The 15,283-nt window shown below is 48.2% G+C and overlaps 1 protein-coding gene across 11 annotated transcripts in view; it reads right to left on the bottom strand.

Annotated features, from left to right (window-relative positions):
• The window catches only part of ARHGEF9 (Cdc42 guanine nucleotide exchange factor 9), a 199,060-nt gene that overhangs the window by 87,116 nt on the left and 96,661 nt on the right, over positions 1-15,283 (bottom strand). The gene's annotated exons all lie outside the window — the stretch shown is intronic.

The following is a 15,283-nucleotide window of genomic DNA, read 5'->3' as shown; positions in this document are numbered from 1 at the left end:
CTTCCATGAAAAGACAAAGAGGCACCCTTCCACCTGCAGCGCATTCCAGTTTCTAAGTTGCTTTCACATTCATTGCATATTCATTAATCATTGGATTGTCCCAGCAATCTGGGAGATAAGCAGAGTAGAGATGAAACCTTGCATGTTTAAAGATGAGGCCCTGACTGGTGTGGCTCAATGGACTGAGCGCCGGCCTGTGGACTAAAGGGTCGCCAGTTAGATTCCCAGTCAGGCCACATGCCTGGGTTGCAGGCCAGGTCCCCAGTAAGGGATGCTCAAGAGGCAACCACACACTGATATTTCTCTCCCTCTCTTTCTCCCTCTCTTCCCCCCTCTCTAAAAATAAATAAATACAATCTTTTATAATAAAAAATAAAAATAAAAATGAGGAAATAAGTTTAGACAGAGGAAGTCACTCAACTATCCCGGGAGCAAACACCAGAAGAGAGCCCAGATATTCTGACTCACAGTCTAATTGGTTTATTTTCCTATAACAATAAAAAATAGCTAACATTTACTGTCAGAGACAAATCTAACTTTTTATGCATACTAATTTATTTAATCACCATTTTAAAAATAAAGAAACCAAGAATCAGAGACATGAAGTAATTGCTGAAAGTCACACGGGGCCAGCACTAAAATCCAGGTACTTTTACTCTAGGATCAGTGCTCTTCACCTCTATTCTGCACGGCACATCCTCATGCCCCACAGGGTCAAAGAACCTCCAAGGTCTGGCTAGATACAGGACAGTATGTACACTGTACAACAAAGAAGGAAAGGCCTATAGGATTGGAGGCTACCAAAACCTAGCACATACAGGCATACCTCATTTCATCGCACTTCAATCTACTGTGCTTAGCAGATATTGAACTTTTTTTTTTAACAAATTGAAGCATTTTTTTTTTCAGATGGAATCTACTCCTGGTAGAGATGCTGTGAAGACTGCTGAAACGATAACATAGGCTTTAGAATATTACATAAGACTAGTTAAGCGGTAGCCGGGTTAGAGAGGATTGAGGCCAATTTTACAAGAAGACCTACTCTAAGTCAAATGCAGTCAAACAACATTGCATGCCACAGAGACACCACGGAAGGAGGATTCCATTGACGTGGCAAACTTCACTGTTGTCTTCTTTTAAGAACGGCCGCAGCCACCGCAGCCTTCAGTAACCGCCGCCCTGGTCAGTCCGCAGCCATCACCATCGAGGCGAGACCAATAAGACTGTGATGTGCGGAAGGCTCAGACGATAGTTAGCAATTTTTAAGCCATAAAGTGATTTTAATTAAGGTATGTACATTGTTTCTGAAGACATGCTATTGCACAGTTAACAGACTACAGTGTAGTATAAACACCACTTTTATAGGCACGCTAGGAAACGAAACAATTCCCGTGCTCTGAGATATGCCTGTATACTTTTGCATCCAAAGAACATTTCTGTACAAGGACTTCCTAGTGGTTTCTGCAGAGAAAGCTGAGGGGTTGGAGGAAGTCTTTTTGCTGGACACCCCCTCATACCTTTTGAATTTTGAACCACGTGAATGCACTTCCTATTCAGAAACAAAATCTGTAAAAATGAGCTGGCTAGGGCTTGCAGAGCTGAGGAAATTGTGTGGTGGCTTCTTGGACAGACTCTCAAACTTGACCAGAAGGTACCTCTCTCCTTTTCTCCTCCAGTTTTCCCGCCCCCGACCTTGCCTATGTAATTCCCCCCTGAAAGGCCAGTACTGTAGTCATTCTACAGGTTTCAGCAGCACAAGTGAAAATAGCAACAGACTGGGTTGGACCCCCATGGCTTATCAGCAGGCTATCGGAAAATAAGGTCTTAGAAGCAGACAGATGAAGAATGACACAAAAAAGCCTTCTTCCCCAACCCCTAGCACCCAAGGCCCGTCTCCTTCCTTTTACCACCCTATCTCAGTGTGACTACCTACTCACCCCTCTCCCGGGCTGGGTAACAAATAAACGAAAATAAACTACCAAGGCTCCAGGAAACCTGGCCCGGCTTGAGAGTGTGTGTTACAGAAGGAAGAACACACTAAAGGAGAAAAAGGCAGCCCAGCTGGGTTTTAGTGTCCACCTTGAGGCCAGACGATCTCAAGGGACTCTCCCAGCTTCGGTTCTTGGATTCCCACTGTCTTGTCTCTCAAGAGTTGAAAAGAGATTCCACAGACCAATGCCCTCAAACATTTCCTCAGATACCTTTTGGCCTGACCCCTTAGGCAGGTCAGCCACCCAGGGCTTCCGTGCCCAGGAAGCTGTGAGGAGCCGGGAGCCGCCAAGGTGCATCAGGCGCCTTCAGGGATCCTCCTGAAGTGGCTCAAACAGGCAGCACACTTCCCTCTCACAACAGCTCAGCGTCTTCTCCAACGCTTCGCTGCTTCCAAGATGCAGGGGACGAGTGGGACGTGAGCTACTGTGGAAAGGATGGAGGGTCAGTCAGTGTGCCTCTCCTGGACAAGCGGGACGCCGCTGTGGAAGGCTGGCTCCCAGAGAGGCCCTGTTCCTTGCCGTGCACCGGAGACAAAACCAACTTTTTACATATATTAACTTAGGTTGCTACCAGCAGCTTCCTGTAGCAATGGGCCATGGAAAGAATATTGATGCACCACGACCTAATCCTGTATCCTCCGGCCATTCCTTCCTTCTGAGGCCCAGTATCCCCGTTTGTAAAGCGGAGACAATAATGGCTTTGAAATGATGGCAAAGGGAAGGAGTGAAGAAATAACATGAAGGCAAACTCCTGGCTTACCTCCAAGCTACCTGCAGTCCCAACCTGGATGAACTCTTAACAATCCAAACAGCAGTTAACACGTTCAACATTTTACAAGGCACTTTTCCCATCCTTCAGCCGTGAATTCTTATACCCACCAAATCCTGAGGCTTTACAGTTAAGCCATTTTAGACATCAGAAAACCGAGGCCCAGAAGAACTTTGCGCACAATCTATGGGGTGAAGAAAAACCTGATCATGAGCTACACGGTCTGGTTCCTGACCCGCCCCATGCAACACACCAGGAGAAATGGCCCTGAGCACAGAACTTAGAATAAGGAGCTCTCTCGGGTCAGAGCCGGCACTCCAGGCTGCTTTCTCTGGCAGGTGGCAGGACCTGGAGAAAGAAGTCCCTGCTCCTGATGCCCCTTGCTTTCCCTCACTCTCCAGGTTTCCCAGGAGTCAGACCCATAGGAGCACATAGATGTTGCAAACCTGTTTTCTGGGAAAGAATGGACTTGGCATTGAAAAGCATCTCTACAGGTGGGGTGATGCCAGCCTAACTTTGACCAACCCCATGGCGTTGCTTTCCCCAGGCCCCCTCTTTGGTCTTTGCTTTCGATGGGTACTCTGATAGGGTTCTGACCTGGTTGTTGGTGGCCCCCAAGACAAGCTCAGGGGGTAGGGAAGGTAGAGCTTTGTAGGTAAAAGACAAGTACATCTCCAAAGAATTTTCCCAACTCTTAGCCCATGTCAGCCTTGCCAGCATCTGGAAACTACTGGCTATTTTACCTCCAGACCAAATAAGAATCAGATAGAGGAGGAGGACCTGAGCAAGGCATACCCTTAGTGTAGAGTAATGACCAGAACTCTTGATTTCCAGCCCACAGCTAAGAAACTGGCACAAGGCTGTCACAGTCAACAGTAACCTGCCAGGGCTCGGAAGCTGCTGCTCCAGGGCAGACCGGTCACACTCTGGCCACCCGTCTCGCGGCTTCCCACCATTCATCTAGACCCAGTCTAGGGCCTCCTCCTTCCAGCTCCAGCCTTGGATTGCAAGGGCCAGAAAGGCCTCCCCAGGACACCCCGACCTGGTTTCCAGCTTAAGAAACTCTAAAAATAGCAGGCCCTCATTAGTGGGGCCAGATGGCCCAAGCTGCTATGATGCCTGGGGGCAGGGCCATGGTCATTAAAGATGTGGTTGTTCTCTCTTACCCACCCCTGACCCAGGAGAGCGTGGGGCCCGGCCCCGCTGTATGCGTCCTACTACTTTGCCTCCCGCCCGCAATTTAGATATAGTTGCTCAGGTCCAAGTTCATAATTCATTCCCAAGAAAATGGAGTTCAATATTCAGTTCCTTTAGGTTTTCTAGGACATTGCTTTCCAATCACAGCATTCCATCATGGTTTGTAAGTGCACTGGGGGGATGGAGAAGCAGGCTCAGGCTTTCTACATTGATTGGTGTCAATTTATCTCCTCCCCGCTCTCCATCTGCCTGTTAACCCCACGTCTGCAGACTGGGTTCTCAGTTTTCCTTGCCTTGCGGACCCTGCTGTAACACACTCCACCTTGAAGATCCATTTTATTCCCAAGCGCGCTGCTCTCTGTGAGTCCTGATTTCAAAGGTAAAGGAAGGGGAATGACAGAGGCCCACCACACAGGGCCAGTGCACTGTTGTGCCCGCTTGGAAGACTGGGACAGCTGGCCAGCCCTACGAGTGGGTTGTGTTCTGTATCAGTGTGTCCCACAAGAGTATGTGGAGCATGTGTGTCTCATCAGTGTGTTCCAATGTGTCTCATGGGGGCAGGGTTGTTTATCCATGTGCATCCTTAGGAGTGTGGGTCCAGGGAACAGGAGCGGATCTGAGTATCTATCTCAGTGAGCCCCACGTGTACGTATCCCTATGTATATGTGCCATGTGAGTGTGCAGTTGTGTTTCATATGCATCCATGTGTGTCCACACACACATACAAATATGCACAAGCATATGTCATGTGTCTGTGTGTGTACACTGCCTTTGCTGTGTGTTAAATGTGAGTGTGTCCCACACTTAACTGAGTATGTGCACTCCAAGTATATTAATGCAAAAGTGAACCCCATACACATGTCCCATGTATATCCCAAGCATGCCACACATGTGTCTGAGTGTGTAGAAGTGTGCATTGCATGTGCCCGAGAACGTGTGGGTATGTGTGGGTATGGGTGGAGGATATGGGTAGACAGCAAGGCTGGACCAATTCTCCTCTCCCACAATTCCTTTCTCACAGCTTTCCTCTAAGACACCCAGGCCAGTCTGCTCCTAACCAGGTCAAAGGGCTTGGGTTCAATGTTCACCTCTGTGACTTCCTGAATGTGGTTAACCATAGATGCTCTTCCCAAGAGGCCTGGCCGCCACCCCACTGTGGCCTCCCAACTATGAAGTCTAGCAACTAGAAAGAGACAGGACAAGGGTTGTGGACTACATCTGGGCCTTTGGGCAAATTTTTTCTTTCTCCCTAGGCCTCAGTATCCCTAACAGTACCATAACGGAGTGGGGTCAATGATCTTATACAAGCTTCTTTCTCATTCTCATCTACAGACTTTCTCATCTATGGTTTCAGGACCATGGACAAACTCTGGTCCCTCACATTCCACCAAGAAAAGACAGTGTACAGACATGCACGTGCGGATTAGCACCTACAGACATCTCATCGTAGCTAAGCCCCCTCTAGCTCCGGGAAAGCTATTGCTTGACTCTCTAAACCTGACATTCCAAAGTCATAAAATAAAAGGGATAAAGTCTCAAAAGACATACAATCTTCACCAAAGTGCAGGCAAAATGAGACGGGCTTTATCCAAACCATTATGCCCCATCCTTTTGGATGAATGTGGGAACTACTGATGGTAATAAGCCAGCTTTTAGGCTCAATGCCTAGTCTTTAAGAACCTGACCAGATACATCCGTAAAGAGAAAACCTCCAAGCAGCACATGAAGGACCACATAATCTAAGGCCACTTTTCTGTTTTTGGCAGGGCCTCTTATGCATCCCTGAATGAAATGATATCTGGGTGGACTTATCATGGGTCCAACACCATAGTTTTCCATGTATAATGCATACTTTTTTGCCCAAGTGTTTGAGGGGAAAATAAGGATGTGCATTATACATGGGTGTTATGATTATACATCATGAGCATAATAATGGGTATAATAATCCCGTGTATGATGCGCACACACAGGTGCACATTATACACGTGAGCATATTATACACAGTAAAATACTGCAGATGTATATGAATCACCAATTAGTGGTTCAGCGCCAACCTCACCAGCATTATCTAGTGGCATCTGCCTAATTTTCTCTCCTATCTTGACTGACTTTAATAACAAGACCTACACAGAGGCAATGTGCAGAAGGCATCTTTCAAACAGTCTCCTTGCCCAAGGCCACTTGGTGTGGGTGGGTGGACAACAGCTATCCCTATATACTATGCTCCTCCCTGTACACAACTGCTTTTAAGAGTCAGCACGGGTCTCAGCCCTGGCTGGTGTAGCTCAGTGGACTGAGTGTGGGCTGCCAACCAAAGGGTCACTGGTTCGATTCCCAGTCAGGCCACATGCCTGGGTTGTGGGCAAGGTCCCCAGTGCGGGGGCACATGAGAGGCAACCACACATTGATGTTTCTTTCCCTCTCTTTCTCCCTCCCTTCCCCTCTCTCTCAAAATAAATAATTAAATAAAACCTTTATTTAAAAAAAGAGTCAGCACTGATCTCAGTAAATCAAAGCAATTCTCTAACTTTTCATTTTCTTAGCCACAAAATGGGGAAAATAATCCTGGCCTTGTGCACTTCACGAGGTTATGGGGGATAAAAGCAATGTGGTAGTAAGACTATAGAATAGTTCTTATCTACTTTGCCCAAGGAGCAACTAGAATTTTCCAAACAAAACGATTCAGATAAAGGTGAAGAGTGCGTATTTGTTCTAAGTAGGTCATTTGTTAAGAGCTTGCTATTTCTAACACAATTCTTAATCATATCATGAAAACCTAGTAATGTTCAGCACAAATCCTAGCCAAGGAGCTGGGGGCCAAAAATTGGTTTTTAATTGCCAAGTGCCTAGGTGGTTCTGGCTTTATGGACTTGAGAAGGCACTAAATAAAGACACAATTAACTCTGGCTTTCTTCCAAATTTCTCTTTTAGCTTTGCAGGAGATAGGGAGCAAGAAAGCTAGTCTGCTATTCATAGCCTCATGTGTGTGGCCAGGTCGGGGGATGGAGCTGGGGGTAAATAAAAGAAAGCTTCTTACTTAAAAAAAAAAAACCCAGCTTCCCCACAAAGAATAACAGACATAGACCAGGTTACAGGGTTTCTAACCTTCCAAAGGAGGGAGGTAAGAGAGAGTCCTCCATGATGTGATGGAGAACAATGGGGCACAAAGACAATGGGATTTGTTCAAGGTCATCCAGAGATTAAGTTCCCATTCGCAGCCCTTCTTTATTCATGTGGGTGTCTTTCATTAAAAAACCTTGACAGGGAGCCTGCCCAGCGTCACGCCCCTCCACTGCAGCAGTCACCCAGAGACTCCTGCCTCAGAGAGCTCTCCCAGATGATCGGCTCCAATGAACAGAGAAGAAAACCAACTCGGAGAGGCTAAGTGACTTGGCCAAGGTCACGGAGCTAAAACAAACAAAAAAAAATGACGAACTACTAGTTCAGTAATCCTTTGGCCTTCATCACACTATACAGGTTTCCCTCACCACCCTGGAAAGACAAGAGAGGCTTGTAAGTCTCCAAGCTCCAGAAAGTCACATGCTTGCAAAGCCAAGTTCTAGCTCCAATACACTCACAAATGCATTGTGTTTTCATGGGAGAGTCCTTTCTCCATCAGTGCCAAGGTCCCCGGCTCTTACAATGAGGGAATTAGATTCGGGACAGCTGTTAACACCCCTTTTCTAGAAGATATAGCTGTCTGGAATGACCTTTGAGGCACTATAAATTCCAGAGCTTGAGTCCATATCCGACAGTGTATGACAAGTTTTTGAGCCTCACCTTTGTCATCTGTAAAATGAAGAGAATCCCTGCCCTACCGGCTTTACAGGGCCACAGAGAAGAGCAAGTGAGATGATGCAAAATCCAGTGCAAAGTGTAAGACAATGTTCAGGAGGGGCAGTGAACAATCAAGGAAGAGTCCAGAATCGAGGCAGCAACCACTAGCTGCAGCTTCTTTCTTCTAAATGCAAATAGAGAAACTACCTGCACACGTTAGATACTCAGCACAGGGCTGCATCCAGGCCTGCCTGCCTCAGAACAAATAGAGTCTGCGGTCCAATAAATCCTCCAGAGGCCTCCTGTGCAGTTCAACCTGGTTTCTCAAGAAAAACATCTCAGCTGGTTGCAAGGTCCAAAGGAAATGAATAAATCCCCACACTGCTCCTGGGCCCTAAGCACAAAGCAGTTTCATCATTTTGCCTTTGTTCTGAGCCCTCCCACCACGGCAGGCCTATCAGAGCCTCTCTGAGGGACGCCTGACTCCCCCATGCCTCTTTCCCAATGCCAAAGCACCCACTGCCCAGACCCGCTGCCAACCAGCAGGGTTAATGAAGAGAGGAGGAAGAAGAGAGTAGGCGGGCGGAGCGACTGTGGGAGGTACAGCTAAAAGTAGCTGCTGCCTTCAGGCACCACACTCTGAGGGGGTGGGGGGTGGGCTCTTAGCACATCCTTCCTGCAGCCAGATGGGCATGGAGGTGCATGGTTTCCCCTCCTCTAATGAAGGCAGGCAGGCAGCGAGATCAGAGCTGCCAGAACCATTCCCACAGCTGTCCATGGGTGCTCAATGCTGGCCTCCTCTGGGCCCCGAGGGTGGATGGCCTTTCAGCACCGTGGCTGTGTCCAGGCCTCCCTGCCTCAGGAGATTCCGTGCTCTCCCACTCCCATCTCAACGCCTGGCACCTCAAGGGCTGCTGACAGGCCTGCTCCCCTCCAGGAGGTTACGTAATACTCCTGTTTTCCCAGCCACTCTGTCAAGCTTGCTTTCTCCAACCAAACCTGAGAGCCGTCAGGTCTCTGATCCAGCCAAGGGCGCAGGCAGCCAGTGCCCTGTAGCACGGGCCACAGGTTAGAGGAGGCAAGGCCCTAATTTGAAGAGGTCAGGATCCCAGACCGATCGCTGACCCTCAGACAAGTCACTTTCCCTTCAGTGTGTCAGTTCTCTTAGTTGTAAAACAGGGAGGGGAAAGGCATGCTCTGGATCTCCAAAGTACTCTAATCTCTGCCCCACGTGATTCTCTGCGAATCCTGGCCACTGAAACAAAAGCCCCTCCCTCTCCCCTAAGGCTGTCCCATTTCCCAAGTAGTCTGAGCTGGGGTGAGCCATCCCCACTCTCCTAATCCCAGTTCTCCCAATGACCAAGGTTTCCATTGGCAAGATGGTTGCCTGGAACTCCACACTCTGTCCTCCACCCATTTCAACTGCGCGAGTTCTGCTTTTCTTCCTCTTTTATATATACTAGCTCCTGACTCAACTTTCATTTAAGCACATGGTTTTTCCACTGAACCCACAGCTTCCGTTCTAGTGATATGGAAACTGAGGTTTAGTGGGGAAGGGCCCTGATTAAGGTCTGGCAGCAAGGCAGGCACAGGGCGGGCCACGGCTTGCTCCCAGGGGTCCCCAGGGCCATATGCCAGGTTTTTCCCTCCTGCTGAAGGTTTGCCTTCCACATGCACCCCATCTGCCACAGAGATATGACTTTCCCTCTTCTCTGCTACCAGCTCTTGATGTTGGTGCTAACAAATCAAACGCCCTGCTCCTGTCAGGGGCCTGAACTGAGCCCAGAAGAATGATCACGGCAAGGCACAATTGACCTTCTATACATCCGTCCCTTAACCTTTCCTTTTCCTCCGGGTTGCCCCTTGGTTCCTTTCTTCAATGTTTCCTCCTGACCTCTGCTCTATGTTAGCGGAACCCCTTCAGTTTTCAAAAGCCGTGACCACATTTTGACCACAGAGTTGACTACACAAGCGACCCTGGAAGAACAGGAGGGTGTGGCCTGGGTTCGAGGCCAGGAACTCCCGCTTCCGGACGGTGTAACCTCATGTAAGTGGCTTCATCTCTCTGTGCCTCAGTTTCCTCAATTCCTGCCAGTTGGTGGGGGGGGCGGAATGAGCCAATGAAATAACTAGGGGATTTTATTTGTTGACATTCTTATTAATAGTAGTAGTAGGAGTAAGTAAATGAATGGCTACTTAAAACACTGCAGGAAGGGGCTCTGGGCTATCAAAGCAGCCGGCTCCTTGCCTCCAAGGCTTTCTCAGACCTATGAGGCCAGTATTTTATCTTTAAGAGGCAAGTTGCAGGTACCCATGCCACACGTCCCAAACTGGCACCCTCCTGCCTCTCAGCTCACTGCAGGACTCCCTTCCCTGCTGGCAGCCAGTGTGTGCTCAATGAATACAACCTATAGTTCCGTTGTTCTAGGAGAAACCAAAGCCAACCATAATTAGGACGGAAATTCTATTATCCCCGGAATCACCCTACGCATTCCAAGCCTGCTAAAAGGAATCTTTAGGTTACCTGCTGGCTTCGAAGAATAATATTCTTAATCATTTCAATCACTAGTATTAATCACAAAGTAAGCACAGATCATTAGAGCTCCAAGAAATCTTTGGAGGTCTCTAAGGCACCTAACCTCATTTTACAGATGAGGAAACCAAATTTCACTGGCAAGCAGTCATTTACCCAAAGTCACCCAGCGAGTAAAGAGAATCTTTCTCACTAGGACAGCAAATGCACGGGAGCTGATATTTTTTTTCCTGAGGGGCTCGAAGCGCCTCCCAGCTGACAATTTCAAGTCCAAATAGGTCCTCAGACTATTCACTCTGCAGGGTTGAGTCCACCTTTTCAGAGTGGGCAGCAGCCCCTAGAATTCTTCAAGGCCCCCACAACCCTAGAATAAAATCTCACCATCTGCGAAGCCTGCCTATTCACGTGTGCGCTCAGCCAGATTCAGGCTGCGCTGGCATCTCCTTTGAACATAGCATCGCAGTCATTCTCATCCCTGGCTAAACATTCCTGCCACCTCAGGAAGCTTTTAAAAAGTATTGATGCCAGGGCCTCTCCATGACCAACTCAATTAGACCTCCCTGAGAGATTCTAGGAAGTGTTGTTAGTCTTGTTAAATCCCCGGGTGATTCCGCTCTGCAGCTGGGACTGAGCACCACTGGGTTGGTCTGAACAATTCAGCCAAGCAAGGGACACGTGCACAGAGACTTTCCTGAACTCTTTGAAAACCAAATATATTCTGTTTTGACACTATACCGATGCTGTGCAGATTTCCCAAAGATGGGACAGAATGGTGATGAGAAAAAAATACGAGGCTAATTTTGTTTTTAAAGTGGTCCCCAGAATCTGCAGTGGTAATGCTGACTCTCAGGCACTTCTGGACCCAGTTAGGAAACACAGAGTTCGCGGGCACTGAAAGAAAACAGGGAACCCTGGAGCCTACCACAGGAGCTACCAGGAGGAAGATGCCAAGTGACTCATAGTCTGTGGTCATGGGCTTGACAGATGAGTGCTGTGAACAGAGACTGCATCTCGATGCCTACAAAGCATACAAGTCTATCACGCCACATTATCCTCACGTACACATTAGACCACAGGCGGCAGACACAAGGCTTGTGGGTCAAATCCGGCCCTCCACCTTGTTTTATCTGGCCCAGCATCTTGTTTCTACCCGGCGGCAGCACCAAGCTCCTTGCCCCTAGTTAAGAAGCAGCTACATGTATGCAGTCCTAAAATGACATTTGGCCCTTTGAAGGCAACTGTGAGGCTGATGTGGCCGCCGGTAAAAATGAGTTTGACACCCCTGCTCTAGTAGGGATGGATCACAGTGGAGCCCCAATGGATTCGGCACCGACTGACCAGGTATATACAAGAGCGAATGGGCTGCAACTCCAAAAGGGGGATCCGGGGAGATGACAGCGGAATGGGTATTAACCTCATTATATTGAACACTTCTTTGAATCAACAATGTGAAGATGCACAGAATAGACCAAGCGAACAAAATAGAAGCGTCACTGATGCAAGGCTGGAAGGGACAGCTCATTTGTTGCACAGTGTGAAGAAAAATGTAAAGCCCCATAGGGGGAAAAAAAAACTAGAATAAGGGACCAACTAAACAAAATAACCTTTAACAAGCCTGGTTCAAAAGGCCAATTTCACAAGAATGTAGAGGACTGGACTAGACAGCAAAGCGTGTGAGCCTGTAGCCCAAAGGGCTAATACAGTGGCTTTTAACAAGGGCAGCACATCTGAATTACCTCGTGGAGCCTTAAATTTAAAACTTAAAAAAAAAAACCTGCTGGGGATCTATCCCACACCAATTATGTCAATTAAGTCAGATCTCTCAGAGTGGGGACCTGACATAGGTATTTAAAAACTCCCCAAGTGATGCGAATGTTTCAGCGAAGGTTGAGACCCAGTCGAAGGCTGCATTAGCAGATAATTCACAGACAGATCAAAGTCCTTTTGTACTTTTTCCTGATCAAGTGGCACCTGGAGTAGCATGATGGGTTCTGAGTAGCACATTTCTCAAGAAACAGAGAAAAATAGGAGTGCTTCAAAAGGAAGGACAATTTTATGAAAATGACAGTTCCTTGAAAACATTCTATCTTTTAGGCTCCCCCAATTCACACTGCCTTTCTCCTTGAACATCTCAAATAGTGAGTTTTCAAACAGCGAGTTTTTGTAAGACTAAAGGGGACTCTGATGTATATTCAAGATAAAAGTCAGCATTTTCTTAAATAAAGAATTCTGTGCGAAATTGCTATATCAATGAAAAGTATAAAAACCACTAACAACGAAAGCAAGTAGCTGAGGAAGCTAGTATGGCTTCAGGAGAGACTCGTAGACCTCTCCCCGTGACTCCATTTAGCTTCACGTGAGCTGGGAAGGATCAACTGTGACTCCCCCCAACCCCCATTTGAAAAGCAGACCCACTCCCATCCCGCCCATCTCTCTGACCTTTACTTTCCTCATCTGTAAAACCAGGAATAACGCTCATCCCTACGCGCTGCACGAAGCTGACGTGACACTGAAAATTAGGACGTGAAATCGCTTTGTGAACTCTACAGGCCCATGCGCCGACAAGGGATTATTAGCATTGCCATTGCTGGAAAGTTTCCCGAGTCTTCTCTCTCCTCGAGGCCCTTCCCCTTCTAGATGTTCCACTTTGTACTTTTGTGCCACGGCAAAGCACAATGAACTCCACGCTGTTCAGAGGTACACCCACCTAGTGACAGGAGACACTCTCTGTGGATATCAGAAGAACTCAGCTTTGATCAAGGATTCTTGGAAAGCAAGAGACTCAGTTGGCCTAGAACAAGTTGCAGAGCTAGAAATAAGGGCTAGAGAGTCTGAGACTCTCCATCTCCATCCCACTTCTTGGGGCAAAGCCACTGGGGCTGGATCCAGATGCTTTGTGGGAGGTCTTCTGAGGAGGCAGTTATTTTGGGAGAATAGGCTCAATTCCCAACCACGTCCCTGTCCAGGGCAAGCACTGCACAGGCCAAGAGGAGCAGAGGCCAAGATGGCAGACAAAGGCTAGGAGGACGACATGATTTGGCACCACATCTACAGCCGCCAGACTGCCATCCAGGCACAGCCCAGCCCTCTCTATCCACGCTTCACTATGGGGCCGAAGAGCACTTCACCCGCCAGCTCCCTGGGATCCCTCAGCTCCCCAGCCACGTAATCACACACACGCACAAGTGGATGAGACAATCCCACCCAAGGCCCAGCCTCTGTTCACCAGCCCCACAATGAAACCGGCCTTCCCAGTTTCCACTGGCCCAGCCTTCACAGTCAAAAACTAATCAGAGACCAACAACACAGAAACAAATCCCCCAGATTCCACCCTGCAGCTGGGCTGGGCTCCCTGAGCCACAGACGAGATGGGGGCACACTGCCCGAGCATCTGTCACGGGTTCTGACAAACAGAGGCCACAGCAATGGGGGGAAAGCACTCTCAGCTTGTTGCCTGTGCCTCCTCCCTGCCTCAGCCAGAAGTCAGGGTGCGAAGAAAACTTTTCTAGGGCCTACAGACCTCCTTGCACTAAAGCTGGGCTGTGAGATGGCTCAGTTAATCTTAAGGAGAAGGTAGTAACTGAAGAGGGATTTGAACCCAGGACCTTTCCAGTCAACCATCCCCATGGCTGGGAGAAGGCTAGGCTCTGTACGCCTTCTGTGTATGTTTTCTAGACATATGTAGGCAACGAGGATCTTGCTGTTTCTCTGTCCTCTCCCCCAAAGCATCTCCTCAAGTCCCACTGGGCTCAAGCCCCCTTTCTCCTGAGCCTTAGAGCCTGCACATTTTAAGGGTGGGATCTGGAGCTCAGCAGGAGCTGAGCGATGCACAGGTTGCTAGGATACCAGCTGAGAGTATTTTCTTGAATCTCCCAGTAGGGATCTGGAAGCCAAAATTCCTGAGTTGGAATTTTGCCCCTCCTAGTACCGAAAGGTATTCTCCACCCTGACGGTGGAAAAGAAATGAGGAACTTGGTTGAAAAAAGTCGGCAGGAATCCCAGAGAACAAGTCCTCTTTTTCTTCCTTACCTACCCACTGACAGAGCGGGGAGAAGGCTGTTTCTGGAGGGAGCAAAGGGACAAGGGGGAAGGTGAAGAAAAGAGGCAGGAGAGGAAAGAAAAAAAAAAAAAGAAAGAAGTCCAAATGCAGAGGATTCCACTCCTCTGGCTGCGTGTTTCATTTTCTCCCACTCTCCTCGTTTTGCATACCCTCACACGTCTGAAGGAGAAATGCCAAACCTTTAGGATTCACAGAAGTAAAAAGTCACACTGCCAACTTTGGTTCTCGACTCTCCAAACTCCCTTTTAGCTGCTCTGGGGTGGCCTGCCATCTGGCTAGCAACGTTCCCTTATTTGACTAGAGAGAAATTAATTTGAAAAATGCTTACCCATTTCACCAGCTACATTACTGATGGAGGGGCTCATGCAAGCTAGCCCTTTGGCCGGAGGGGCTGTGGGGGGTCGCTGGGAAGGCTGGTAGGGGAACACCCATCCATCACAACAGCAGCCAAATCCTTACGGTCCCCAGCACAAGGAGGCCATTCAGAACTGTGGAACTCAATGCACGCCCTTCTGTTTTTCCTCATTCCTGGCACGACCAACCCCCATCCACATTCAGGAGTGTACACCCACCCACCCACAACCCCCCGCAGAGAAGGGTGTGCACACACACCCACGAACATACTGTCACGCAACCTACACACATACATTCCCAAAGGCTTTCTGCCAAGGGCCTGTCAGGCACCCAGTCGTGAAGGCTGTGGCATTTCATGACACTACTTTGTCATAAACCTGGCTCAAAGATCAGCTTTAAGAACGCTTCTCCTGGCAGGGAGGAAAAAAAAAAAAAAGCAAAAAGCATTCCATTGTTGCACTGGTTTTCTCACAGAGCTAGGTGAAAAAATCTCTGAGGTGAAACAAATATCTCTGGGTACCAGCAACCAGATATTTTCCCCCTCACTTCCCATTGGTCCTTGATGAACATTTCATTTTCTTTTTCATTTGTCTTTCCAGTTC

This window comes from Phyllostomus discolor, chromosome X, assembly GCF_004126475.2.
Source record: "Phyllostomus discolor isolate MPI-MPIP mPhyDis1 chromosome X, mPhyDis1.pri.v3, whole genome shotgun sequence".
NCBI lineage: Eukaryota > Metazoa > Chordata > Mammalia > Chiroptera > Phyllostomidae > Phyllostomus > Phyllostomus discolor.
The sequence above is the reverse complement of the archived record's forward strand: the minus strand, read 5'-3'. Positions and strand labels throughout refer to the sequence as shown.